We start from the raw sequence: 15,225 nt of genomic DNA on the forward strand, positions 1-15,225 counted from the left end.
AGCCCAATTGAAATCAGTGGCTTGTATCCAAGTAAGTTACGCTCAGGGTAGACTTGTTAGATTAGACCTCAGTTAGTCATGTCCATTAATTTCAATGGATCTACTCTGAATATAGTTAACAGTATATAGCTACCCCAATGAAATTTATTCCTTAGTAAGCATTCATAGGCTTGCTCTGCTGATCTCTGATTTGTCGCTCACAGTTCTAGCTGACAATTGTCATCATTTTTCACTTCTAGAGTTGTGCAAAAGCACCACTACTAGGCATGCTCTCCAATTCATATGCCCTTTGAGTCCAAATGAGAGCGTTCCCAACATCGCTGTCCACTCTGATTTTTTTTTTTAATATTCCATTATGAGAATTTGGAAAATGAAGAGTTGAAATAAATGATTTATTTGGGGCTGATGTAGAGGGGACGAGGTACAGAATTCTGTTTCCCTTTTAAATGCCTTCCAACTATGTGTTCATCAGATGATTGATAGAACACCACCCATGAAAAAGACAATGAGCCAATGAAAACATTACAAACAGCACGGAAACTGCTGGAAAAGACCACCACACAATGATTTGTACATTATCATCATGCAAACCCTGAGACCTACTCACAGCGCTGGCCATTGCATCATTTTGGCACCTGGTACAGAGAATTTCCAAGCCAGCACTACCACATTTGGGAAATTACTGGCATGGAAACTCTCCGCATCCTGTGCCAGAATGATGGGGTGGCTGGCACCACATGCTATGGCTTGGGGTAAGTCATCAACATGCAGAGACTGTTTCCAGAAGTCTCCGTGTGATGCTTGTAATATATGCTCTGGCTCTGCCTTTTGTTCCTTCAGACTATCCTGTAGGTTCATATTTGAATTAAAGCACATGCTATTGGGTTTCTTTTGTTCTTGATTTCTGATCTCGTAGGTTCTTTACAAGTCTTCTCTATGATGTTGCTTGATCCTATGGCAGGGATAACCAATATTCTGCCTTACAACTCTCTTCAGCAGGAATGGTCAAGGGATGGAGACAATGGAAGTTATAGTTCAAAGCACCTGGAGTGCACCATTTTGGCTAATCCTGCCCCATGGTTTGCTTCCCTCCAAACCTAGCAAATCTTATTCTAATACTTAAGACTTCATTGGAACCTCTGGTAGAAGTTTTGCTTGACCAGCATGCTTCAAGTTCTTCTCCCGTTGTCATTCAGGCAAAATTCAGTAGCAACCCTCTTTGCTGAATCTATTACCAGTCCTTAGTAAGAGCAATGTCAACCAACATCCAACAATATTCTTTAGTAGAAATCCAGAAAACTCGAAACAAAGTATTTCTTTAAAAACTTAATTTTATTAAAGTGTTTTCATAGTATTTGACTTGAGCAATCCCACAAAATATTCTATTTTGAAAGGGGGGGGGGAATGCAAGAAAAAAATAAAACTCTTGCAAGACATGGCAATCATATGATGAATTAAGTAAGATTTAAAATCATACAATCATAGAGTTTGAAGGGACTGTGAGAATCATCTAGTTCCTTGTGATGCAGGAATCTTTTGTATAATATATAATTAGCACTTAAGTCGAAAGCAAAGTATGCTACTGCTGGATGTTGTACCAAAGCTAATCATGACCTCGTGCCTTCCAGATGTTTTAGACGACAACTCCTATCACCCCTTGCCACTGGCCTTGGAGAAGTTAGGAACACAAGAAGCTGCCTTGTTTTGAGTAAAACCACTGGTCCATGTACCTAAATATTCTCTACACTGATTCTCTAAATATTCTCTACACAGCTCTCCAGAGTTTCCAGTCCTATCCAGAAATTCCATAGTCTGGACCTAGGACTTCCTGCATACAAAACATAGTCTCTGCCACAGAGTTATGGCCCTTAGGAACCAAAGCTTCTGGAGAGCACCAAATTGGGAAATGCATTAGAGTCTTGTTCAGTGTGTTCAATGTGTTGGTGCAGTTTAGCATAGAGATGATCAGGGTTCATTAACTCTGTGGAAAACTGGATTGGAAAACTTGATAGCTCCATGTTTGTGCTATCCCTTATCTTGAAATTCCTATGGTTGCTTCATCTTGGACACCTTGGTACCACGATGAGACTGCAGGGCACTTCCAGTGTTTGCCCAACTCTATACAGATAGCATTTAGAATACACAGGTGCAGATTCTTGTAAATATAATAAGTCTAAGTCATCAACAAATATGCATAGGAATCTTAGGTGCAGCCTAATGGCTTCCGGTAAAGACTCTCCTCCCTGGAAGAGAGGGGAGTGGTTGTGGGCGGGAGCCCGAGCACCACCCCTAGCAGGGGGCGTTAGCCCCCTGCCTCCACCTCACCTGGCTGGCGCCCACGCCCCTCGGCAGGCACCCAACCAGGTGCCTCCGAGGGGGCGTGTTCAGCAGCCTTTTGCTGCGGCGCCAGCCTCTCCCCGGCCTCATTCTTCGCCGTCGTCTCATCGCGCATAAAGCTCAGGTCAATTTGCTGGACCAAGTTTGAGGCCCGTCTCTTTTCCGCAGCGTACGCTATCGCCTTTTTTGGCGTGCTGCGAGTTGGCGAGGTTGTGGTTGAAGTTAGCGCTCGAGGTTCAACACGCGGCCTCCTTAGGGAGGACGTGCAGTTGTCCGAATCTACTTTGACGGTGTGGATACGTCAGTCCAAAACTGATCAGGCCGGTAGGGGTGTTCTGGTTAAGCTTTCAGCGTCGGCGCAGCAGGGCCCCTGCCCGGTAAAGGACACTAGGCGATACCTCTACCTCAGACCACCCGGCCCGGGTCCCCTTCTGGTTCACGAAGATGGGTCACCCTTATTGAGACACCAATTCACCAGGGTACTCCGCAAAGCTATTGAGGCTTGTGGTTTGTCTTCCCAGGAGTATGCGGCGCACTCATTCAGGATTGGCGCCGCAACAACTGCCGCCCACTTGGGTCTGCCTGCGGATAAGATTAAAGAAATGGGCCGGTGGAAATCCAACGCTTATAAAAGTTATATTCACTAGAATGCGTTCTGCTATATTACCCCTACTTACCTGTTTTTTCTGTCCTTTCATCCTCAGCTGTGCTCAGGAGAAGTGTGTGGATTTGTGGTCACAATATAGTCCATTGGGCCCACGTACGGGCGGTCAGCTGCGGCCTCACGCCTAATCTTGGTTTACCACCTGGTGTTCGAGTTTCCTGGTTTTCGAGAAGAGGCATGCATTGGGAAGAGCTTATGCCATTGCTGTGGGAGAAAGTTGCCACGTTCGGCCCTCCAGACATCCTTGTCATTCAATTAGGGGAGAATGACCTTGCTAACAGAAGGAGTGTGGACTTGCTGTGGAACATAAAAAGAGACTTGGATGCGTTTGCTGCCTTGTGCCCCAGAACGATGGTGTTCTGGTCCTCCTTCCTGAAGAGAATTTTTTGGCGCGGTGCGCAGAGCTGTATGGCCATTGAAAAAACCAGGAAACTAGTAAATCGGGCAGTGGCCCGTTGGGTGCGCTTCATGAATGGCCGAGTCATTTATCATGACCGTATCCGGATCGGCAACCAAGCCTTATACCGGAATGACGGGGTGCATCTATCAGACCTCGGGAACGACATTTGGTTAGATAGTGTCATCAATAGCATTTGGGACTGGTTACAGCCGTGAGGGTATTGGCGGCGAGCCTTTCCGGCTCGGGTGGTGGTTAGGCATTGGAATAATGTGTTGTGGTGTGTCGAAGGGCTAGGTGTGGCCATCGGCTATGCCTTCAATTTTTGGGTATTCCGTTAAAGGAATCTGGCGGTTGTGTACTCTGTCCAATGCCTGCTTGGCAGGAGGCCATGGCACGACCCTCGGTGACATCAGCGGAGAGCCTATAGTTGGATTAGCATCAACAGGCTCCACCTACTGGTGAATAAACCCACTTGTTTTAGAGATCCAATGCCTAAGCCAATACCTTTTCACTGCTGTAATCAATAAAGTTGTGGCCTTTCCTTGCCCATTAACCTTATATCACGTGTCCTTGTGTATTCATTTCACATTGCGGGGGTCGGGTCCTCGAACCACAAAGCAATCCTGTCTGATGAATGAGTTCTCTGACTTCTTTCACTATAGAGATGCTAACATGTTAAAAAAAAATAGGCGCTCCTTGCATGGAGTGGTTTATTTATTTATGGGGGGAGACTGGAGGGGGGTGCCAGAGCCAGGCCCAAAATTTGACTGCAAGGGCCATTGCATGGAGTGGTATTGAAATGCACATGAACCTTCCTTTTCTTCAACAAGGATCTTCTATGACCCTCATCACCACAGTATCCCACGGTCTAACGATGCCCGCTGATTGAAAAGAGCCATTTGAAGCTTTAGCCTGTTGAGTAATCTGGCCAGCAAAGCACTCTTAGGCACTTTATAATCAAATAAATGATCGCATTTGTTCTCTGCTGACACTTTATTGCTGCGATTACTGATCTGCCGAGGATTGTTAATGTGTGTGCAAGGTTCTGTAATGAATTGTTTCTCCCATAGATTTGATTTGCCTTCTATACTTAAGTTCCTCTTGCTCCTGCTATGTTACAGCTTTGATATACGTATGGTCCTGACCAAAATAATCCCTTTGTACCATTTTACAGATGTCTATGCAGCTCCCCAAAGGATACTAGCTTATTTTACTTACACTTTCTATTACTTACACTTACTTACAAATTTCCTATTTGTAAGCATTACCCATAAGTTTTAAAATATAAAATATAAAAAAGAATAAAGCTGCTCTTTATTACTGAGATATTACAAGCTTCCTTTTCAATTAACTCCTGCTGGGTTTCTCTATTATGTATCAAAGCTAAATATTACCTAATTTAGGACTATAATTTGTTTTTAATGCCTATTTGAACAACATAGTTTGTTTATTACTTTGTCTTTCCAACCAATTTTGTCTTTTAAAAAATTAGGAGAATAAAATAACCTCATTAGATTTCTTTAACCATACACATGGTTCTCATTGTTAAAACCACCTGCACTGTTGCGTTTGTGTCTGCATTCAGATCAAGTCTTTTGTTGCTGATGGTGATGGTAAATATATAGGTATACCATCAGATTCTTTGTACCCAGCTGGGATTTTAACAAAGCTCAGGGAAAGTTCAAGAGGTGAGTTCACAAAAAAGAGGTTTTGTGGTTTGTTTGTTCTCTGATTCCAAATATAGATGTTTGAGAAATTCGACTACATTTCTGTTGTGAAGGAATTTTACATAGAATTCCACTTCGGGCATGGGTTTAAAGCTTGGAAAGGAAGAAGAAATGGACTTATAACCACTACTTTGCCCAGTGCTTCTATAGCATGGAATGATTAAAGAGAATAGAGGCATCTCTGTTCTGTGTTATGATTTACCACTGGAAGGAGCTAGAGTAATGATGTTTAATTACTGAAGAATATAGCAGAAGGGCATCAGCATGGTTAAAGATTTGAAAGGATATTATATATACAGAAGTAGGCTTGCACCTGAAAAAGGGGGGGGGGAGAGAAAGAGAGAAGAAATGGAATCTGTTACTACTGGAGATGATGCAGCGTTGAGCTGTATAAGATCTTTTGAAGAAAAAAAATGACATGTGGGGTCTTATACATGAAAAACAAAAGGCAATCATTTAAGAAGCTGCCAGAATTTTTTCTCCCTCTTGTGACAAGGGAGAAAACGGAGATGGAAGAGTGAAAGAGAGCAAAGGGTGGGGAGAGAGGGAGCCATTCAAAAGTGTCTAAATGTTTATATCCTTTAGAAAAACAACAGCAGCAGCAGCAGCAGCAGCTAGGGTCTTATACCAAGGGGCTCCTGCAAGGCTGAGGAAATGACAGCTTTCTGAAGCCTTAACACTGTATGCTTAAAGATGTGTTCTGTACATTTTTCTTGTTGGCTAGCTAGCAGCATAGCTGCATTTACTGAACCTGCTGTGAACCAGCAGGAAACAGGAAGTGAGCATCTGAAGCAGGACTTGCATCAATATCATTCCAGCTGTGGCACACAAGGCCACGGCACAATGATGTCAGGACCCAGAGCAGACACCTAAGCTCTGACTGAAATGAAGAGCCGCTGGACCAGTGGCACCAGACTGAAATAAGATGGGAACTAACCCAGTCCATAGCATCATGACAACCCCTCAGCTCAGAGGCTTTTGAGCTACAGATTGCTGGGCGTGGGGATATGGAGTCCATTCAGAGTCTACACAACCAAAGGAACTATTTCCCCTCCATACCAGTGATCTTGTACTGCATTCCTGTCTTGAGCCATCAGCACAGGTAATGAGCCTGGAGGGGATTGCTCTTAAGGTGAAGGAATGCGCAAGTGCAGGCTAGTGACCTACTTCTTGGCCTTCCACTGACCATACCTTCCACTGGCATAGTGCCATTAGAGGTTTGCCCCTGAAAGAATGTGGCTGTCAGGCTGAAAGCTGTTCCTAACTAGTTCCAGTCTGGCCACCTCTCAGTTTCCCAGCCTTCTTGCTCACTCAACCCCCAACATTCTCTGATTGCTGATCATGTTCAGTCCTTATTAGGTTGTTTTATGAAGGCTGTGGGGGGTTTTTTGAGGGGGAGGGGGTGATTTTCACCCTTTTATGTTTTTTGAACAATTTCTGTAGTTTTGAAAATTTCAGGGTCTCCCTCAAATTTGCTGACCCTTCTTTTTTCTCAGTGGCCCTTTTTGCCTACAAAACCATTGTTATAGGGACTGGATGTTTTTAGCTGGAAGAATAGGTATAATGCAGACCTAGCCAGTTATGGCTTGTTCTGCTTATCAATGCTTTTATTTCTAAGTTGAGAATATGCCATTGGATGCCATTTCCTGAGGGTGCTGGTGAGGAACTGTGGTGGTAGAGAGCTTCTGCCTAGGTTTTTCTACAAGCCTTTGGTTGGCTACTTTGTGGATGAGGATGTTGGAATAGAGGTGTGGTAGCTCTCTCCAAACATTGTGGATTACGATTCCCACCTTCCCTGCTCACTGGCCATTCTGGCTGGGGCTGATAGGAGCTCTAGTGCACAAGATCTGGAGGGCACCATCTTGGCTACTTCTGGAGAAGAGGGTGTTTGTTCTGATCCAGGACACAACTTCTTTTCCTACTGTGCTCCCTCTTTTCAAAGTGCATTCTTCCTGTGTATTGGGAACTGAACCTATGAACTACTTCATTGTGTGCAATCATGGAAAATCAGATCCATATTGTTGAAAGCTGCACTCTCAAATATTTTCTTTGCTGTGACAGTTGCTGCTGAGCCTTATTCCTCTTGCTGATTGTCAGTATCTGACCAAGCAAAAGCAAAAGCATCTTTGTAAAAGCTACTCGTCTAACTTATAAGTCTTTTTAAAAATGTGTTTGTGCGGCTCTGTTACCCTGTCTTCCAGGTTATTGGCTTTCAATTACAAATCCAACAGGATGGCAGTGACAATGGCACTTGGGCTGCCGACCATACCCATTCTCCTCAAAGCCGTTGGAGAGATTCTCCCCTATAATGCTGGCTGTTTTTTATTTTCCACTGTGTCATGTCCTATTGTGCTTGTTAAAAGCAGTCACCTGTAAAAAGCCCATAGAGCTTGTTTAAAATCATTCCTTTAATCAGATGTGTCTGTTTCTCTTGGCACAGACTCTGTTAATCCTCAGTATCTTTATTTTCTGAGCTCTGGGCCAGACAATAAAACGCTATGGTTGACACTTTTTCCCTCTTCTGCAACAGACCTCCTGTGCCTTTTAACAGATGGATGATGGACAGAAAACTAAGCAGGTGAAGCTTTTCTCAACATGAAGATGCCATGAAGATGCTATTAAAATACCACAAGATGTCTGAAACAGCAGCCATGAAAGGACAAAGCCACTATGTTAGAGTTTATTTAAAGAAAGGTTGAGAATCCTGGGGTACTATATTGGTAGATTTCAGCTCCCAGCCAGCATGGCCAGTGGTCAGGGTTCTAGTCCAGCAATATCTGGAAGTCCATAGGTTCTCCATCCCAATTTAAGGAAAGACTTGCCTTACTGTACATCCACATGAGGTACCATACTTGGAACAATCCAAATAAAGTATAGATCAGAGGATGGAGTATTACAGTCATAACTTTTCCTTTCATTGGATACCTCCACCAGCAGTAGAGGAGGGATGGATTATGATGATGATGATTTGCCAGTTCTGCCTTCTAACTGTTTGCTGTAATGTTCTGTTGAAGCTTGGGGCCTGCAAGGGAAGTGATAACAAATACCAGAGCCTCTGCCAGGCCAGGACCCAGTGCCCCCTGCTAGCTGTTTGGTAAAATGGTGTCTCAGTAAAGGTTTAGAGTCATCTGAAGCCTGAAAAATGCTGGCAGGGATTGAACTTTCAGCAGCTCCACCTTGGTGGTGCAGGTCTTTGCAAAATGTAAAGGCCTTGTCACTATTTCTGCAGTTGCATGCTCCAGCACGGTGGTGGAGCAGAAGAGGCTGCATGAGGAATCATCCTCAGACTCTGGAATGCCGAGTTCCTCTTCCAGTGAGATGATTGATACACCACCCAAATCAGAATTCTTCTTAGGCCAGCAGTATCCCTGTGGGGTAGCTCAGTCAGTAGAGCATGAAAATAAGATTCTCATCTCAGGGTCGTGGATTCAAGCCCTACGTTGCACAAAAGATTCCTGCATTGCAGGGGGTTGGACTAGATGACTTTTGTGGTTCCTTCCAGCTCAACAATTCTACGATTCTAACTTGGGGCATTTTTGGGTCAAATTTTTAAAAAATCAATTAATCTAACTCACTGTAGCCCTAATCTTTATACACCCACATGTGTCTCAATAATATCATGTTTGTTGTGATATTGTTGTACTAATGTGCACATGGGATACACATTCATGTGCAGTGCAGTGTGGGGAAAAGAAGACCGAAGGAACTGAGACCCAGATGCTCTGCACTAAAAAGTTTGAAAATGGAAAGAAAATGGAGCAATGGAGAGTTCCTACTGGCTCAGATACATTTCAGATAGGAAGGACTGATAATTCAGACTGCTAGAATCAGTGGAGAAATTGGGATGAGGAGAATTAGAGCACCATCCTAAAACCTTACTATGGGTAGCAAGAGGATTTATTTTTGTTGAGGAGGACTTAGGAAGGATCTCTGAAGCTCTTCCTTGTTTACAAACCTCTAACACATTTGCTTCAGGATGGAATAGGATTAGGACAAGGGTATTGTTACACTAAAGAACTTTCTTTTTAAGGTTACAGGTCAGTGAGTTATGAATGAAATAGCAAACCATGATAGAAATTCCTGAGGCAATTTGAACCATTCCATTTCCAAATGTGTGCAAGCAAATGTCATGAATAATGTATTTTCTATAGTATTTTGCCATGCATTATTGAAGCCATTTGTGCTGAATGCCAGTGATCATGTGGCTTTTTCATTATGGGTTGGTGATGCACTTAATATCCTAAGTTGATCACATTAGTGTAAAGACATCATCTTGGATGCATCCTTTTCTTTCCTCCATTATATCTTTCAACTCCTACCCTTCCCAGAAAATGTACAGAAAATTGTAATGTGAATTATTTACATTACAATTGTGGCCAGGATCAGAGGCAAAAATTTGCGGTGCAATTGATGTGACTCTTATGCTTGCACAGTATGCTACATTTGAGCCACATTTGTAGTTCAAGGGCATACTGAGGTCTGGCAAAATCACTCAGTAGGCCACAAAGCAAGGTCAGTGAGGAGTGTGATGGGTAGTGGACTCTGGGAAGTCCTGAGGGCCAGATGAGGAGCCCTACATTTGGTCCCAAAGCATGAGGTTCCCCAATTCTGCCCTACTACTTTTGCAAAATTTTCAAAAGTATGCCAAGAAGCTGTTTCCCAAGAGCACAAAAGGAAAGGAATGTAAGAAAATGTTGTACATGGCTGTCATAGACCCCACCTGTGCTATGCAATCAATATAAAAGTCATGGCTTCTTCCAAAGAATCCTGGGAATTGTGGTTTGTTAAGGGTGCTTAGAGTTGTTAGGAGACCATAGTGGTTTAACTGTTAGGATATTTCCGTTCCACCTTAAAAGGGAGCAGGCTTTGTGAGTCACAGAGTCTGCGTATTTCCTGTTCACAGGATGTTTATATTTTCTATTGCTTTCGTTTCTCTCTCTGTGCTTGAACACGCAAGCAGGCAGTCATGTTTTTCTTTGTTCTGATCAATGCTGAATAAACTCAGAAAATGCTCTCCTGCTGTGCATCTTCCGCTGTGTGAATTCTGCTGATAGAGCGTGCATCAGCCCAGGAATGTGGGAAGCTATTTTCTGGAGCTCATGTCGCTAATTGCTGATACTGTATCTACGGGAGATCGGTGGACGTCCGGAGTCGACGTGGAGGCAGTGATGGCCTTTGTCTCCCTGGCAGTATCCCAACATTAACAACCAATCAGTTTCCTAGGAACTCTGGGAATTGTAGCTCTCTGAGGAGAATAGGTCTCCTAAAAACTCTCAGGGTCCTTAACTACTCACAGTTCCCAGAATTCTTTGGAGGAAGCCATGAGTGTGTAAGGTGTGTAAAGCAATGATATTGCTTTAAAAAATATGGGGCAAATGGCTCCCACATGCATGACACAAGGCACTTTTTCAAACATGGAGGGATAGCGTCCAGAGGTTTTCTAGAAGGGAAAGCTGATTAGAGGAACAGTGGGAGCTTTTTCCCTGAATGAATCAATATAGGAGCAGACTCTACTTTTGAACCAATAATTTACATCAGTGTTGGGAAACTTCCACTGGCCTAATTAGGAGGTTCGCCTACCAGGCTGTTTTTGGTGAACCATCACCACCTTTCCCAGACATCACAACATATATCAGGTGTGGGAAAGTTCAAGCTGTGAAATAAAACTTCAAGCCATGACTGCAAAGGAAGAGGAATTAAGAGTTTGCTTCCAATTGTTCCTTCTCAAGCAAAATACACCATTAGTTGAATTTGGGACCATTTGCTGCCACTGTATACAGAGATAGAAAAAGGCTCCAAATTTTTTAAAGCTGTAAGTTTTGCCTGCAGTTGAAGAATCAGGAGCACATTTTGCATCAAACAGTGATGGGTTTTTTTAAAAGAGCATTTTAATGAGCAACTACCTAATTTGCACTTCCTGAGCCAGTATTCCCACACGTCAAATTGACCCATATAGGAGTGACCACTTCTGGATCCACCCCTCATTTACATGGAAGTCCTTCTCTAATGTATAATTGATCCTTGAAGTCTTTATGGCTCATTGGAGAAAGTTTGTTGACTATTACTGCAATATATTTCTCAATGGTATTCATCTCTGAGCATTTATTTTATGAAAACAATACTTCACCCTCCTGCAATATTCTTGAGAATGTTCCTTTGCCCTTTGTGCTCTGATGACTTACATGTTACAACTAGTCAAAAATGAACTTTGGCATAACCTGTCTATTATCCTTTTTAACCTGTTTTTCAACTTCCATTATGGTTGATGATGTAAGATCAGGCCTTGAGTTTCATTTTCATTAAACTCACAAGCATGTGAATACTTTACTTTTCCCCACAGAGAATTTTTTTACCAGTTCAGTTGTGTAAAGCAAATATAATTTTCATTTCCTGTAATAGCCCTATCATTTTCTGTCATCCAAAATATTTATTTTTTGCCCAAGAAACCATACAAAAATCTTTCTTCAATATGATTTTTGAAGTTTTTCTAAGGCTGCCAACTGTGAACCAAAGCAACAACAGGAAATAAACAGCAGTCATAGTTCCAGTGATTTTAAAGATCTTGAGACTGAACTTTCAGACCAAATAATTCTGAACTTTTGAATCTTGCAATTTGTCAGTGTTGAGAAATTACTTTGAAGCTGCCTCATACCAGGTCTTATTATCTACTTATCTGTGTTAAAATGGTGATTTGGGGCATCGGGGAGGAGGCACTTGCTCACAAACACACTTATTACATGATCAATCATAACATGGTGTAGGTTTTGTTTTTAAGCACAGTCACCCTATGTTAAGGGTGAGTTGATTGAATCTCATTCCACCATCATGAGAACTCGGGTTGGGGAGGTTCTATGGCTTCTAATTAGAAACTGGTAAAACATAATAATTTGAGACTCAGGAATGAAGGGGGGTAAATTTGAAAATGATCAGGACTGAATTTGAAGTGGACTGAAATGGAATGGTCATGAATGGGCAAGCTTTTGTCCACACTTTGTTAACTGTTAACAGCATTATATTGCTAAACTAAATAACTAACTAACTAACAGTAAGATTGGTCACCTGCCATTTCTCCAAGGGCTGGATCCACCTTTTGGGTCACCAATTGAACATACCTACTTTAAAACATTGAGCCATTCTGCATTAAAACTGAATAAAGCACAGTCCTAATCACTATTCTACAAGAAAAGGGGGGGTATTGTTTTGTTGGAGTTAAGTGAATCACCATTGCTCCAAGCTGTCACGAACAGATACAATAGAAAGGAATATATTTGCACCATATACTAGATAGAATAAGCATCACAAGGTATGTTATGCACAGCCTTATACAGCTCTGGACCAGGTTAGAGTTGGCATTATTCTGTATATACGTACTCTTCTTAAACTCCCCAAAATATCAAAAGCCCACTTCACAATAACTCAGAGGATGGTTTTCATTGTGGCTGCCCCTGTCCTGTATAGCAGCATCCTTGTTGAGATGCAACAGGCACCTATTATCTGTACTTTCCAGAAGTAAATGAAAATACTTTTGCTTCAACAAGCTTTTCCAGCCAGATTAAAAGATATGTGGCTTAGGTTTTTATTTTTGTATTGTTCTTAAACCTATCAGTTGTTTTTATTTGTATACAATATTTACTATTTTCTTTTAGTTACAACATCACTGTTTTATAGCATGTTTCTAAAACACCTTGAGGCATATGTAAGAGGTGATTCATGAACTAAAATAACAGTGTAGGATAGTAGTTAAGAACTTCAACAATGGGCTCAAAGTTCCTGGTTCAAATCTCATCTCAGCCGTAAACCCATTGTGTTGACTTAGGTTAGTCAGGATCATTGAACTCAGCTTTGTTCCGATTCATAATATAGGGGTGGTAATCATATTGGTCTGTGGAGGGTGTCTACAAAGTGCCTTAAGACTATTTAGATACAGCTGCAAAAATGGCTAGTGTTATAACACACTAGGATTTCGTTCAGAAGGAGAATGAGATTGACCATATTGTGTCAGATTTCATTTATTTTTTATTCATTGGCTGCTGTTGAAAGAGTAGCCTCCCTTTCACGACAGATTCACATTTGGGATTTTGGTCCACCCCTCCAACACATACAGTCTCAGGTTGTGGTGAAGTATGAGTCATGGCCAGCAAATGGTCTAAACTAGGAATGGAGAACTTGCAGCTCTCCAGATATTGGTGGACTCATTGGCCCCAATCAACATGGCCAATGATCACAGATGATGGCCCTTTCAGTCTGGCACTATCTGTAGGGCAATTGGTTCCCTGTTCCTGTTTTAGAGAAAGACAGATGTAGAGAATTCAATGAATTCATTATTTTTATTATTAATAAAACAATAATTAATGACTCAAACTATTCCTCTTCAGCAAAGTTGACTTTGTTTTGCAGCAACAAGTTTCAAATTGCAGACAATCTAGGTTTGTATTAAAGTTACAGAGAAACTAGAAGGTATTAAATCCATTCTTAATTCAACTTTCTTAAATGTGCATTTGGAGATGAGACCGAAACTGACGAGACCTTTGCCTTAGGAGACACCTTTGATTGTTTTAACGGTTTTGCTTTCATTACCAAATAGATTAAAAATACAGTATAGTTGCTATTGTTTATGGCTGATATAAACCTTGGAAATGAGGGTTTGCGATTATAAATGCTGATACAGACCACTGACTCTAGAAGCATTCAGAGAAGGTTATAATAAGAGGCTTGAAGAAAAGAAAAGTGTGAAGTAAAATAATGTGTACATGATAATATCTAACCAGAAAAGAGCTGAGGGGAGAAAACAAAGATTGAGTTTTAAGTGACTTGCATCCAATTCCTGAAACACACAGATACAGTGAGGAAGATCTTCATGTCGCCGTGAGATTCCATGAATGGATTCCTGTTTGGAATCACTAACCAAGCAAGCATATTTAGAGCTTAGATGGCCAACAAAAAGGTACAGCCTAGATAGGTCTATCAACCATGGTATTTCAATGGAACTTCCATGGATAAGTGCAGTATACCTCTAAATTGGAGTGTATGGGGTGTTAGATGAGGGGTAGTGCCTCCGGTGAGGGACATGACATGCTCCTTCTGGTGTAGTTTGTCCACCTTTGGTCCCCACCCTGCACTCAGCTCTTACCTGTGGCTCCTAGAAGCTGTCAGGATGCAACAGGGGCTTCGGCTGGCTGGCTAAACCAGGTAAGGGTAGCTGATGGGTCTCAAGCCCTTGGTGAGTTAGGGACTTGCCCTGCATGGGAACTCAGGCTCTGTTGGGTTGAGCAGATGAGACCAATAGCCTTTAGACTGTCAAGTGACTCTTTCATCTTAGCTAGGAAATTTGCAGGGGCAGGACATTATTCATATCATAATAAGAATAAGCTATTTTTTAAATAGTAATAATAATAATAATAATAATAATAATAATAATAATAATAATAATAGTTGCTATAGTGCTGGACACAGTTGGTCATCATTTTCTTTTCCTTTTGAGTTATTAGATGGATAAGAAAAGGAAATGTATCTTGTAGATGACAGCTTGCTAGCGTGATTGTCATGGCTAGGTAGACACGTGCAATTTGCTGAAGAGGGTGCTATATATCTCCATAAACAGAAGATTAAATGCAAACTTCCCAGCAACTGGTATTGCAGTATACAACTGAAGGAACTTAGGACAAGATGGATAGCTTCACTTTCATACCCATTACAAAACTGACCGCAAACAAACACAACAGCTATTTCTTATTTAAAACAATAGGAAATGACAAATCACTTTTAACTATCAGCAGCTTATGTGGCCCAGATCAAGCGTAAAATTCCAACCATGCTTAGGCAAGCAATCAAGAGTGACCTTGTACCGCTGTTCCCTACCTCTTTGTTCCTATTGCAACCCCACCCTCCACATTATTTAGGGAATTATAATTCATGTTATGCATGTACCTATAAAAAGGTAAAGGGACCCCTGACCGTTAGGTCCAGTCATGGACGAGTCTGGGGTTGCGGTGCTCATCTTGCTTTAGTGGCCAAGGGAGCCGGCATACAGCTTCTGGGTCAAGTGGCCAGCCGCTTTTTGGCTTACCTTTCCACTGGAGCGGTACTTATTTATTTAT

Source organism: Podarcis raffonei, chromosome 8 (genome assembly GCF_027172205.1).
Source record: "Podarcis raffonei isolate rPodRaf1 chromosome 8, rPodRaf1.pri, whole genome shotgun sequence".
Taxonomy (NCBI): domain Eukaryota; kingdom Metazoa; phylum Chordata; class Lepidosauria; order Squamata; family Lacertidae; genus Podarcis; species Podarcis raffonei.